We start from the raw sequence: 15325 nt of genomic DNA on the forward strand, positions 1-15325 counted from the left end.
ATCTTGATCTCTGTCTCCTTCGAATCTATTCATCATAAAATACTCTCTGCAAATAGGTCATGCTTGGGCTTTACTAGTAATGCCATCGCCTTGCGCTCCTCCCAACCTATGGATTGTTCCTACCTAGTGCCATATGGCACTCTAGTGTACCCCTACTTCAATTATATCGGGCCTTCCTCAAGCATCAGTCATAGACACCTCACCTATAAAATCTTTCAATTTTTTTCTTCCACCAACTGTATGCTGATGAGCACAAACAATGGGTTATTCCCGAGCAAACAAGAATAATAATGATTAAAGATTAATCTGATGTATAACAGTTCATAAGAGAAAGAGTCCCATCCATAAATATTTGGATTGTCTTCTTCATTGTTTCCGTTGTTGTCGGTGTTAAAACGCGAGTTGTAATGGCAAGTTGATCATAGATGTTTACAGCCAACACGCGTTTCGTCAGAGGGCGGATAGCCCAAAAGACTTCCTTAGGGCATTAACAGTAAATATTCTGCCAGGTGAAAATAAGACAAGGAGTAATTGTCACAAGTAGAGGAAGGTTAGTATCTAACCGGAGTACTCTCCGCATTACAGAACTTTATTGTTACGCTGACCATTTACATTGCTTGAGATATACTCCCGGAACCACATCAAAGATTATTTTACTTGACACCAATTTGAAACACCATGATTTAACCTTCCTCTACTTGTGACAATTACTCCTTGTCTTATTTTCACCTGGCAGAATATTTACTGTTAATGCCCTGAGGAAGTCTTTTGGGCTATCCGCCCTCTGACGAAACATGTGTTGGCTGTAAACATCTATGATCAACTTGCCATTACAACTCGCGTTTTAACACCGACAACAACGGAAACAATAAAGAAGACAATCAAAATATTTATGGATGGGACTCTTTCTCTTATGAACTGTTATACATCAGATTAATCATTAATCATTATTATTCTTGTTTGCTCGGGAATAACCCATTGTTTGTGCTCTTATCTCAGGTTACTCTTGTAACAGAGATTTTTGGGACTCAAAGTGGCTGTCTCCTGTTTTCCCTGGAGCATTTTGTTGATTTATCCTTTACTTTATTGAATATTGATTTTGCGCAATATAACCTAGCCATGGTCGGAAGTCTTTAGTGTATGCTGATGAGGCCTAAACTGTCTCCTTCCCCATCCTTACAGGCTCACTGTAGGTTTACACTCATAAATTACCCCTAGAGCCAATACAGCTTGCTACATGCTGCCTGATGTTCATCCCCACTGTATCATCCACTTCTAATACCATAACATATTCTAACCAACTTCAAGTTCAACTATTTTCACAGGGAGATGCAGACTTTCCGCCTCGTTGGACAACAATCCCTGCTACTATCTTTGCAGCACCTTTGAAAGCTGTCCTCCCACATTATAAACTACTAAGACCCTTATTATTGCTTAAAACACCATTAAAAACTAGACTACTGCACAAACCTCATTTCGATATTCCCACATTGCTTATTCTAAGACCTCCAAAGGTTTAGAAACATTGCTACTTACATCCCTTACAACCCTCCAAGAGCCACCTCCAGAATTAACCAATCTCAAAGGGCTAACCCTCTGTCATGGAAAGTCAAGTTTGACTTTGTCCATCAGTCAAGGTCCGTTCATTCCAGAAAGTGCATCGTCCCAACATTATGGGATTTATGCATGCTGACAAAAAAATAAGACTTGAGCTAGAAGCCCATTTCCTTCTTGTACTCACTTTAACCTCTACAGGAATCTTTGTCTTGTTGCGGCATAAAGTTGAGCAGGCTAGCAGACAATGTGCAATGTCTGCTAAGGGATAGCTGAGGCCTGGGTGAAAGAGACTGGTCTGAGATCCACAAGTCTTTAGTCTTGCTGGATAAAATGTAAAACATCTGTAAACCGTCAGTGCACGTTGTGCTTTTTCTCCGATGTAAAAGGATTCAGAAAAAAAAGCACAAAAGGCTAATTACGGTAAAAGTCTAAAGGTGTTTTTGGTATGAATTTAGTCACATTGTGACTTAGTGCAAACTGTACGTACAGATCTTTGATGGAGAGCACAGTCAGTTCCCCTATTCTCCTTGCTGACATCATGGCCAAAAGGAGTGCAGTTTTCCAAGAAATATATTTCAGTTCTGATCTATGTCTCAAAGAGCAAACATCTATTGGCTGAGCTCCATGTTCTGCTCGGTTGGGACTGGGGGATGCTGAACCGGTAGGAAGGCTGGGAATATAATCCACTCATGATTTCAGAATCCTTTTTGTAAAAAAAGGATGTCAACTTTATGAACCTTGATATTTCAGCCAGATGCAATGTGGAGTAGGTGTATTTCAAAACCTTGTTTAGCCATTTTCCTGAGATATTACAAAGTTTGATGAGGCTGTATCAAAACAAGATTAGGCCTTGCCCAGGGCAGCATCCCCAATAGCACTTCCACTGTAGGTCTTGTTGGTGGAAGGTGCAGGTAATAAACCAGGCCGTGCGGCACAGCTATTTGAAATTGTGATGGAGGGTCTGACTGCTGAACTTGGAAATGAGTTTGAAATTAATATTTAGCACTATTGGAAGACGTCTGCAAAGCTTGAATAGTTTGGTGAATCTGAACTGCTATAGACACACTTATGATATCAAAATGACAGAAACACTGCCTCACCCAGATTTTTATCAGTTCCAAGGGTGAGAGTGCAAATAGGGGAAAGGTGGAGTTAAAGATTTTCATTCATGCTGTTGCAAAGCCATTGCCCTATCTATCTTTTTTGCTCTGTTGTAAAGGCACATTATTTTCTTTTGCCTTGCTGTGGCCGGGTCGATGTTCATTAGTCCCACTGTCTGAAGATTAGCTGGAGTTGATCCTGATGAAGTCCCCTTTCACAACAATCCAAAACAAAGCAGCTGAGAGCATCTGCCTGCGCATTCTGTATCCCTTTTGTGTGTTCCACAAAGAAGTCTATCCTGTTGCTGATGTCCCCGTCTCACAACATTTTTTCCTCCTCTTCTAGGGATTACGTTCTTCTGCCTTTGTTGAGCTATATATAGTATATAAATGTGAAACTGGTGCCGATTTAGATAGGATGTCTAGTCGGTTAGCTGGGGTAGGAATGCTTGTAATCCCAAGATGAATGGCTCAGAGCTCCAATATGTTGCTATCAAGAGATTTCTCCACTTGCAACCACAGACCTCTTGGACAGGTCCTGCATAGTTAGGCCACAAACATCTGTTGTCATGATCAACTTTGCTTATGTGAGTTGGTCAAATTTCTTGGCTACCCTTTCAAACAGAAGATGGGAGAGGTGTTGTCTACAGAAAAATCAGGGTGCATTCTTCTACATTTAGGGGCATTACGCGGTATCTCCAGCAATCATCCTAATGATGATTATCCTTCAGATTCTGGTCATTACCCTCCCCATCTTCTTCATTCTGAACAACCTGTTCCTCACCCCGCTCCGGCACTTTACCATTGTCTTCTCTGATGTAATGGGGGTAGGAGGAATGATACAATGTTTGAAATTGGTCGAAGGCTACGCAGGTAATGGTGGTAGGGCTTGTGCTTGATGGAGTTTCAGTATTGGTTGTGCTTGTAGCAGCTATGGCTACGGAGGTGGCACATACTGCAGCAATTAATGGAACAGCTTCTGAAAGGGTTCCATCATCTGTTACAAATTGTCCAGAGAATTCAGAGGCACTTGCATCATCGGTGGGTCTTAATAGCACCGTCTTTATCTGAGGTGGCGTTGATAGTATTGACGCAGGGCCATGGGGCTACAACATGGTGTTGGTAGCACAACCTCATAGTCCTGTGATTCATGAACCCTCCTGGAATCTGCAATTCTGTAAAAAGGTTCACATACTCTTACCCATGAGGTTGAACACCCTCATAGTCCACTATATATTAATTAGACACCTAGCTACACAGGACTGTATACAGTATCTGAGGCTTGGTCCTGGTTACACATTTAAGCTTCCAATTCTGAAGGTTAAATTTACAGTGACATGTCTGTGAACACTTTCAATGGTGACGCCTAGAGCTCAAGAGTACAAAAGCAGCATCTCTACACTGATGCCAAAATATGAATACCCTGTGTTATGGTCATCAACAGGATCTCATTGAAGAATGCAGGAATCTTTGTTGACAAAGTCTTAGTATTCGTCGCCATCATCAGCAGGTTGTCGAGCAACTGTGACCCCATTGATGGGGTCTTTGGCAACACATACTGTGATGTGCTTGATAGACTCTTCATTGACGGGTTCTTTAGCATCATTGGGGTGGTCAGTGATGGAGCTTTTGTAATCAATGGAACAGAAATAGATGGGGTTGTCAATAGGGATATGGTGGCCAATGATGGAGCCTTGATCAACAATGATATTGACAGGAAGGCTGGCAGATGTGCAAGGACTTAGATTTTCGCACCTTTTTCAACACAGAGTCAATGAAAAAAAAAATTAATCCAAATTCTTATCTTTCTGGGGACATGGGTGGGTGCTTCATTGGAGAATTCCAGTTCGGGAAGCAATGAATGTTTCAATTTCAGAGCTACCTTCGAGGAACTGCTTGGACCAGCAATAAGCACAAAACCATCAGCCGGTAGATGATGGGGTCCTTTTTACTTTCCTGAAGATTCAATACGTTACAGAATCTAAATCCTATAGACCAACTGCTTTGCTCAGACTAGATGCAAACATTTTTAAAGAGATACTAGAAACATGTCACGTCAGAACTGGTAGACGCAAACCAATCTGACTTTATCAGGAATCATCAAACACAATATTATTCACAGAGCGATGCGTTTAATAGAGAAAGTTATTATGAAAAAGATACCAGCTATTACAATCACACTCAATGCTGAAAAAGCATTCAATCGTGTACGTTGGAACTTCTTGAGGCATACTTTGGTCCAACTAGGGTTCAGTAAGTAATTTTTAGTTGTATTTTCAGCAGGTATGCCACAACTGAAGCCAAACTCCTGGTAAACGGCAACAGGACAAGAGCTACTCACGCAAAGGGGAATCAAACAAAGGTAGCCTTTGTTAACAAGACATAAACAGCCTATTTGCTTATGATATTTTATTAAGGTTTACAGAACCACAAAAATGATCGATGGTTCTCATTGCCCAATGAGACTCTTGAAAGAGAGGCTGGGTTTAAAGATCAACAAATACCTAAAGTAAAATACCCATAGGTCTAAAGTTTAATTCCCAAGCCCTTCGATTGTTGCTAATAAACTGCTACCTCAACCCAGTATAGCACCAGAACAAAGAGGCAAACATGACTGATGAGTTGCTGAACAGTTATGACTCCTATCAAGCAATCATAGTTGTGGACTTTAACAGCAGGGCAAGCTCTCTAACCTCCTCAGTTCGACAGCTGACGTTACACCCCCACACGCTCTCCTTCACAATCATAAAATATTTTCCACTCAAACTCTAAAAGAAACTCGCAACCCACACTGCCACGCCAACCCTACCTTCATACATCTTCATCAGTGAAGTGAGGGCAACCAAACTCAAAGACTTCGAAGTTGACGATAGGGGCAAAAGTGACCATAGAGCCCTACGCACTATCTCACAATTAATCTCCAAGGACTCACAATCATTATCATCGATGAGGGAACAATCTGGGGAAGAGCTTCATAAGGTCCTTTGCAGAATCAAATGGTCAGCGAACCTTGAAGGCAAATTTCTAGTCTAGATTGGGGGGAAAAATTGAGTCAACTATCAAGCCACTCAGTACAGCAACATCGCTAGGCGCCTGGGAGAAACTCGTTGAAGATCATCCGGAAACCCCTGAGAATGAACTCCCCCACCTCAACAATCGACCCTAGCCACACAAAGGAGCTCATCGCCAGCAAGCGCACTCTCCGTAGGGCCCTAGCTGCCAGAAAGAGAGGCTGCAAATGACCACCTGGTCAAACACTCACTGCACTTGGAGCACATCACATGCAGAAAGTATGGCAACAAAAAAGGAGCAGTGAACTTCTCCCTTTTAAAAGAGAAGAACCATTCCAGTCTCTGAAAGTACTTTACCCCCCTATGTAATTCCGCTCCGACCAAAGAGAACGGTGTGGAAGAATGGTAATGGATCAGTCACGTCAGGCAACTATATACAACGGACCAGGCTGCAAAAATAACATTTCTCCCACCCCACACTGCCTCAGATTACCAGGCTCCATATGTCAACCCTATCACTGAGGCCGCGATAACGGCCATCATCAAGAAAATTAGGCATAATGGGGCACCCAGGTCTAACGGGATCCCTGCCTCTGTGGTCACATCTGCACAAGATTTCTGGACTAGGATCATAACACCACTTTTTAACCATGCTTTTGCCACAGCTATGACACCAACCTCATGGAGGGGTTCTAGTCTCTTCCCAATTCATAAAAATGGAGACAGCTCTAATCTGGTAAACTATCGGCTCATTGCCCTCCTTAATTTGGAAGCTAAATCCCATGGCCATATTCTTTTGAAGAAGGTGGAGACCTGGCACTCAGAAAAAAAGAATCCTCCCTTCTGGATTTAGGCCTGAATGCTCCACGATGGACAGCATTATAGCATTGGCGGATCGATCTCATTTAGCTGCAAGGAACAATCAACCCACCCATGTTCTGTTGCTTTGTCGACTGAAGTTCCGCTTTTGACAGGGTGGTTCGGGGCAGGCTAAGGGAGATACTTATGGCATGGGGAATTTCCCTCTCAGCTCCTTAAGGCGAGAATTTCCTTATATCAGGAGTCCTGGGTCCGGGTAAAAACAAGCCCCGCCAAGGTGCCATCTAACAACGGGCTTAAACAGGGATGAGTGTTGGCCCCCCTCTTTTTCAACTTTTACACCACTGACCTGAGCACTGCATTGGAAGGCGCCAGTTTGATTACACCAAGGCTGGGCAGTGTGTGTCTTTCCATCTTGCAGTATCCAGACAACACTGCAATTATGGATCACTCCAGAGCTGGCCTCAACTATTACAATCAGGAGAGCAAACTCCAGGTAAACCAGGGAAAAACCAAGGTCATTGTATTTGGCAAATACCCACACACAAAACAAACTCACTGACATCTTGGAGACTCACAAATTACAACAACCCCCATCTACACTACCTAAGCGTCTGGTTCATGGAAGGAGCCAAACTGGCAGCCTATCGAAGGCACCTCATAAACAAGTTCACCAGCGTCACCCACAACCTGAAACACGTAAGCAACCGCTTACAGAGTCCAACTGCAGACCCAACGTTGAAGGTTCTGAGACCAAACTGCTCCTGGCTCCCAACTACGGCCACTTAGTCTTTCCTGGTACCTTCAACACGCTTCTTATGAACTGCCAGATCACTGCGTATAAGAAAACCTTGCTTGCTCCTCAGCAGGCCAGAAGAACAAGGCTGAGCTTGGAGCTGGGTCTCAGGAGCCCAAACCTTGTGTGTCAGAAGGACTAAATAAAACACTACATAGGGGTCCTGCGGGCGTCCGAGATCCATCTCAAAGCTCACCTTAATCCAAACGTTGAAGGGGAGGGCACCCCATGGCAAATCCAGTTAGCAAAGGCGATCCTTTTATTAATTTCCTTTATTTCGGTTTGTAAAAAGCCATAAATTCAACAATATACAATCATATATGAATAAAACAGACTAAAACCAAATACATATATGCACATATAAAAACCCTAGATTAAAAAAATTCCAAAACCAGGTTACAGTCCTCTTGACAGAAAGGTGATGAATTTAAAATATCCCTAAGGCAATCAGCAGTCTGAGCACTGTGGCTGTTATCTTGCATACCCAAGAAATACCATACTCAGACTGGACAAAGCTGTACACAGACAGGTTATGCAAACCTCATTTGAGCGGGACAGTGAAAGGGTACGGCAAAACTCCATCAGCGAGTTATTGAACGTATCCTAAATCCTTAGGAAGGCCCACCCCTACTTTCAACATGCACTTTCAGCTCAGGCACGTAGGAAAATCTTGTGCATGAGGCTCATAGCCTTGCCAATCTTGGACTTTAACCCCGATTGGGCACAGCGGGCTGAGGCAGCCACAAGCCTTTTATGTAATTATCACAGAGAATCTTGGCTCCATCTGCTTTGCTGCTGCCCCAAACTTGCAGATGATCATTGTTGACTGCTACTTCCTATGTTCCAGGTTAATGGTATCAGACAGTGCAGAAAGACTTCGGATCTGTGCTTTTCTGATAACATGCCAAGGACCCTAGCCAGACTGGGGAAATTCACAGATTCCATCCGACTCGCACTCTTCAATGCCTCTACAGGGTGACATTGGCCTCTGTTGAAGCTCGTTATAGACTCTCTTTCTATCCTCCAGGGATCGCAGTCAGTGCTCAGTGACCACTGCACGAATCATATGAAAAGCCTTGTGCACCACAAGTTGACTGCTTTGTTTCCTCTATCTTCCTGCACCATCTCTGTGGGCCTTACCTAGTGTGGCCGGGTCGATAAACCAGCCCAGACTAACATTCTGATGCCCCCATTTGTCAAGTACCTTGAGTTCCAAAACTGCAAAAGGGCCAACCAGCCAGGCTTGAGGAGCCCGATTGATTTCCTTAAACAACAACTCTAGGTTTCCAAGTGAAATCAGGCCAGGCCCCCAGCAGCCGCACGTGTCCTATAAAGCACCTTGCTCTTTCTTCCCTTTCCCATAACCCCAGATCTCATGTCCAAAGCACAAACGGCCAAAACTCCATGGACTCATTTTTAAGTCTTATCATCCTCAATAATTTTAAACTTTGGTTACAGGGTGTTGCGCTCTTCTTAGTAATATTACTGATCGTATTTTAATCTTCTGTTAATTTTTTTAAATAATAATCGCTGGTTACTGTACCTACGTGCAATTGCACTGCATGGCTGTGTACATGTAATGATTTTAATTAATCGAACATGAATAAAATAAACTGAAGGGCGTGGCCAGGTACCGACAAAGATGGCCGCACACTAACGAGCTCCTGTGAGCCAGCGGGTGCTAACACATCAGGAGGGCAGTGGTAGTTCTGTGAACTCCCACCCCCCACCCCCAACCGAGTCACCATCAGCCCCAAGTGCAAGGGAGGCGCGGGTGTGGATGATTGTGAGGAGCTACGAAACTTCAGATCCCAAGAGACTGGGACTGTAAATCAGCAAAACAACCGCACACAGTTTGGCATATCTATCTCCAAGACTGACGTCTAAGAACACCAAACCCCGAGTGGGATAGCAGCCAACAGATCCTACTGTGACTGGGAGCAACAACAAGAGGACCCTCCCCACCCCAGTATCCTCGATGGCCCAGACACCAATGAGGCGACTCAAAGGCACGCTATCCAGACAGGAGCCCAGAATCACATCCTGATACTAGACGGAGGGGAAACTGGGGGCGACGACAACTAGTGCAAAGGTGTACTGGACGCAATCCAAGCAGAAGCAGATGACCGGATGTTATGGTGAAACCTAAGGGGCACCTACCACCGCAAACCAATAAGATGGACAAGTATGCAGTCCCCAGACATCACCAATAGTAGGCTAAACTGCATGTGGACCCGGCAACTCCTATCGAGCCCTCCCTGGGGGCGATCATGGCAGCGATAGAAAGTCTTCAATCCTACCTTGAACCCAAAATAGACTCAGTCACCATCGAAGTGGGGCTCCTTAAGTGCAGACTTCCAGAAAATGTCAGAGAAGGTAAAAACGACGGAGACCAACATCTGAGATCTCCCGACCTCCTCCAGGTCCCTAAAGGAACAAATGCACAAACTAACTATACAACAAGAGGTGTTGGAGGCAAGAGTTGAGGACCAGGAAGGGAGGTCCAGAGACAACAACATACACATAGTGGGGTTGCCTGAGGGGGTGGAAGCCTAAGCCGTTGACCTATTCATAGAAGATCTGATCACAAATCATCTGTGGCCCTAACGCCTATCAAAGTTCTTCTCAGTTAAAAGGGCGCACAGGGCACCAATCCCGCCACCGAGGCCCCGTCGCGCACCATTATAGCCTGGATGTTCAAACAGAGACAGCGATGCAATCCTGCAGAAAGCGTGCATACAAGGGAACTTAAAATATGGAAATTCCACAATCCGCTTCTTCCCTGACTTCACCTATCAGGTCCAAAAACAAAGGAGGAACTCAGGGGAAATATATGATGTTATTCACCACCAAACTGAAAGTCCTCGCGGAAGGAAATTCCTGGTTCTTTCACTCCCTAGCAGAGGCCTGGAAGTGCCTGGACGGGTGGCGCACACAGGAACACAGAAAACCAATGGAACCAAAAAGAACGTATCCTCGGAGTGGGCGTGATGGGGTCTCTCCAGGTAAAGATGACGAACAACGACATCTGGAGCAGACCCAGGCTAATTTGCACCTCCAGGAAGGAGCAGAAGACACGGCCAGAGACTTGAGACCAGAAGGCGGAACCATCCGCGCGGCGACAAGTGAACCACATAGAGATAATCGGTATGGTACACCTGGGGAAGGGTTGGGGGAGGGGTGGGGATAGTTTGAACGCACCCTTGGAAATGGGACACCACACGACTGACACCAACTTTCCTCAAGTCATTGGCCCTCCACGGCTGAACAAAAGGAGAGGTTCGATCCGCGAGTTGTGGGTGAATAACGCGGAGGCCCTCCAGGCAAATTGGGTGTCCATGGGTCGTGTAGGCTCACGGAGAAGAAGAGTTGGGGTGACCAACCCCCTAACATGGTCACTTTACAGTTGAGGGCAACAGGCTCTCTGCAAATAGGGGAGGGAGGTGGACAATTCTAGTCCCACAGTGCAGGGTTACAGGGAGGAGGGGAGTTGAGGGGAATGTTCACCTCTTAGGAGTTATCGTAGTAGTTGCTCGAGATTCAGATGAGGGTGCATGACGGGGGGTGAGTGGAGTGCGCCCACACTACTAACGCCCTATCCAGACCATGACAGGTATAACGCACTACAAACTTAGTGATGGGAATACATAAACAAAACACATTTAAAATCATATCCTGGAATGTCAATGGCTTGGGGTCTAAGCTAAAGGGCACATTGGTACTACAATACATTAAAAGACACAAGCCCAGCTTAGTCCTCCTGCAGGAAACTTGCATGCAGGGACACAATTACAAGGCCCAGGATAGATTGAGACACACCCTAGTGAGACACGCAGGTTATTCTTCAGGGTCACGGGGAGTAGGGATCCTCCTTCGGTCGGCAACGACATACACACCAGGCAAAACCTGGAGAGACCTGCTAGGTTGATTAGTACTTCAGACAGGGAAGTGGGAGGGGCACATTTTAAATCTAGTAACAGTGTATGCCCTACCTGGGATGCAAGGGGACACCTTCTCCTCTCTCGGCGCGTCGTTCCTCGACCTACCGATGGGGTCCTTGATCCTAGGAGGAGACATGAATGATGTCATCTCTCTGTCGGAAGACAGATGGCCGAGGAACTACTCTTAAAAACTTTGTGGAGGTGCTGGGGTGGGTTGACATATGGAGGGCTCAGAACGCAAAGGGACGCCAATACACACATCTATCAGCGCGCCACGGATGCCTTTTCAGACTTGATTAGCTATTCACTCTTAGGGAAGAAGTAGGCGCTTCCGCAATACTCAGTACTTGGCGAGAGGTATATCCGGCCACTCACCGGTGGCCACGTAATTCCTGGGACAGACAATGGACATTGTCCTGCCGCCCAGCATGTCATTTGACAGACAGAAAATTCGCTGAACAACTAATAGAAAGCACTGAGCGATAATTCCAACAGAATGAGAGGTCGGTGGACTCCAGCTGCACCCTCTGGGAAGCATACAAAGTGGTGATACGTGGGCATTATCAAGCCCTAATCGGGGTAAATAGAAAAGATGATAGGCAGCGCTACCAGACACTAGAGCATAACATAACAGGCCTAGAGGCAGAGATACTTAAGGGAGGGGAGCAGGAATGGGACCTGATATATCAACTGCACCTCAGGCAGCAGGAACTGCGAGATATTGCAGAAAACAGGGCCAGGGCTCGCGCTTTGGCGGTGCAAAGACGGCTCTACGAAGTAGGAGACAAGGCCACAAAACTCATCGCCCGGCTAGACAAGTGAGACACTGAAAGGGTTTGGGTGCTGATTTACGACCCGGAAGGCAGGGTACACAAGGGAGGCAGAGAAATTGCTAAGACATTTGCAACCTAATATGCGAGTACATATGCCTCTAAATCCGGCAGGTCCAGCATAGACTGTATAGAACTCCTAGAAACTATGACACTAAATACTTTGACAGGAGAAGACGGAGAGGCCTTGGAAAGTGAACTGACAGTAGATGAAATAGTGGGAGTGCTTCAGGGACTGCAATCGGGGAAAACACCAGGACAAAACAGACTGCCCCTTGAACTGTTCAAAGGGGCGGCTCGGAAAATAGTGCCCCACCTTCTGGACATGTTTCTGGCTGCCAGTGATGTCTGGACACTGCCAGGAGACCAAAGAACTGCCACCATAGTAGTAATCCCAAAAAAGGGCAAACCAGCGACAGACTGCGCCTCATACCGCCCCCTATCCCTACTAAACGCTGAACCCAAGGGATTGACCGAAGTTCTCGCAAACAGACTATCAGGGGTCATAAGGTCTGTGATCCACCCAGACCAATCCGGCTTTATGCCAAGACCCGCCTGAACCAGAGACCTCTGTATGGGGTACTTCACTTGACGGCGAAACAAGGAGTGGAGGACATGGCGGTCCTCTCCCTAGATGCCCAAATGTCATTCGATAGCATCGAAGGAGACTTTAGCTTCGCAGTACTGCCTCGGCTGGGTTTTGGCCCCAAACTTTTGTTCCTGGGTCCGACTGCTTTATGGCACGCCACAAGCCAGAGTGCGGGTGAACGGCTTCCCCTCCCACATTATTAAATTGAGCAGGGGCATGCGGCAAGATGCCCGTTGTCACCCACGATTTTTACCCTAGCCCTGGAGCCCCTGGCGGCCTGGATCCCCATGGACCCCCTAATCCGGGGAATCACAGTGGAGGAGGACTGGGAGGAGAAGATCTCTCTATGCAGACAACATTCTGCTGTATGTGACAAAACCGTGCTTCTCGATACCGAGATTCCTCCACATTTTCGATCTCTTCGGGAGCTATGCTAGCTACCAATTTAACTGGGATAAGTCCTTGATCCACCCACTCCCGATGATGGAGATGACTGCCGTGCTGGTGGCAATGGAAGGATTTGAATATCTAGGGATTCACATAACTAGAGAGGAGAACGTTTGCCTGGATCGCAACCTGCTCCCCCAGATCGACCGCTTCCAAGCTGACACGGCCCACTGGCGCACGCTACCCCTCCTGATGATGGGACGGGCAGTACTTTTCAAAATGATGACCCTACCACGCATGCTCTACATACTTCAGAATACACCACACAAAGTCCCTGACGTATACTTCGGGAGAATCCACAGCATACTGAGGTCATTATTGTGGAATGGGGGTGTGGCTCGAATCTACTTCGCAAAACTACAGCTGGAGTCTTCGATTGCGGACTGGCGGTCCAAGACCTCCACACCTACAACTGGGTGACCCGGTTGGTGGTGGTGAACAAATGGGTATTTGGAGACGGAGAGAGATGAACTGGCATATAGGGTAGACTGCCGAGCCATGGGAAGTGCGGGCTACCCGGCGCTCCTTTATTGGCTGGCCAAGAAGGGATTGCTCCACTCCACACCTAGACAGTACTGCAGCCGTGGAAAGCAACTAATCAAAGTCTATGGTGGAACAACAAATTAACTGTGGAGACCCCGCAATGGGACAGCGATAGCCTGGGTGAGGTAAAAAAGCTGTGCGTACACACACAATGGCACACAATAGGGATAGCCAAATTGGGAGATGTTTGGAGAGGTGGCACACTGGTATGGTTCAATGTGCTACAATCTGAATACAAACTGGCACATGGGGAAATCTTCAGATACAAATAGCTACAACACGCCCTGAAATGGCATCTGCCAGAGAGGGAACAAATCCCAGATTACTCCCCCATGGAAGACTAGCTGATCGTGGACCCTATGCCACTAAGGCAGTCTCCATAATATATTAAAAGATAATAAACAACACACCAGATAGTCTTGTCTCACTCAGAGAGGCCTGGATAGCTGATGTAGGCCGCCTAGATGACAAAGAGTGGAGCGAGGCGCTACAGAGCCCCAGGGAAAAAGCCATACGATCAAGGAGCTGCCTGGTGCAGCTTCGGACACTGCATAGGTCATATCTATCTAGGTCCAGAGTATATAGATGGGCCGCAGTAATTCAGCTGACTACTCCAGGGTTTGTGGCAATGTGGGCATGTTTTAGAACACACTTTGGACCTGCCCACTAATCTAAAATGTCTGAACAGGACTAACAGAAGTAATGAGGGAGGTGACAGGTCTATCGGTCACGCTCGCGGCCAAATGGCTGATGGGCATATCAGGGTAGGGGAGGTGGCCCAAACTCTCACATACCTGGCTAAACATGGCAGCAGGGGTGGCGAAGCGCAACCTTGCTAGACTTTGGGGAGCGAACAGGCCTCCCATGGCCCGAGAATGGAAGGAAGACCTTGACTGGTGTCAACTAGCTGAGTGTGCAGCATACCGGTCCCGGGCTGCCCATGTAAATTCGAAAAGATCTGGGGATCGTGGATGCAACACAGGGGTACGAATGGACTGGGAGGAGAGGGGGATAGGGAGGAAACTGGGTCACTACGGCACTCAGAGGACGGGTCCTCAATCCGCCATGCTACGTAGGGAGTCACCCTAGGAGACTGAGACTGGGTTGTACATTGATATTTGTAGTTGTACGGGCCCCCTACATGCGGCTCATAAATATTATACTACACTACTTATGAATGATCTGTGGTTCTCAACTAACTGCTTAATAAAAAGAAATTTAAAAAATAAATTAAAACTAATCAACAAATACAAATCTATGATATTAAACCCTACATTCCCTGAAGGAGAGACGGAGGAGCAGAAAAAGGAGTTGCCCTTTAAGTGGGCAGAGAAATCCACCAGGTTCCTTAGACTCAACATTATCATATGTTGTCTGCAATTGCCAATGGCAATTGTTTCCCCCTTGCAATCCAGGCAGACTTTAATAACAGGAAATCCTTTCAGATGTCCAGGTTGGGGAGATTGGCAACAGTCGAAATGAATATTCCACCAAGACTTTCATCTTTATCAGAGGCTATGCCTATCCACATCCATTAAGATGAGATAATACCACTGCAAAAGAAGACGCAAGCTTTTATGTGGGGAGGTATGTAAGCAAGCATTTCTAAAGCACTGAGATTATGTGGTAGGTAGGCCTCTGGAGACTGTACCAGGTGGCTCAACTGAGACTACAAGCTTTGACTCCCTGGGA

General features: G+C 46.2%; 1 protein-coding gene across 1 annotated transcript in view; it reads right to left on the minus strand.

Annotated features, from left to right (window-relative positions):
* LMTK2 (lemur tyrosine kinase 2) overlaps positions 1-15325 on the minus strand; it is a 215770-nt gene that overhangs the window by 129689 nt on the left and 70756 nt on the right. The gene's annotated exons all lie outside the window — the stretch shown is intronic.

The sequence above is a fragment of the Triturus cristatus genome, chromosome 10, assembly GCF_964204655.1.
Source record: "Triturus cristatus chromosome 10, aTriCri1.1, whole genome shotgun sequence".
NCBI lineage: Eukaryota > Metazoa > Chordata > Amphibia > Caudata > Salamandridae > Triturus > Triturus cristatus.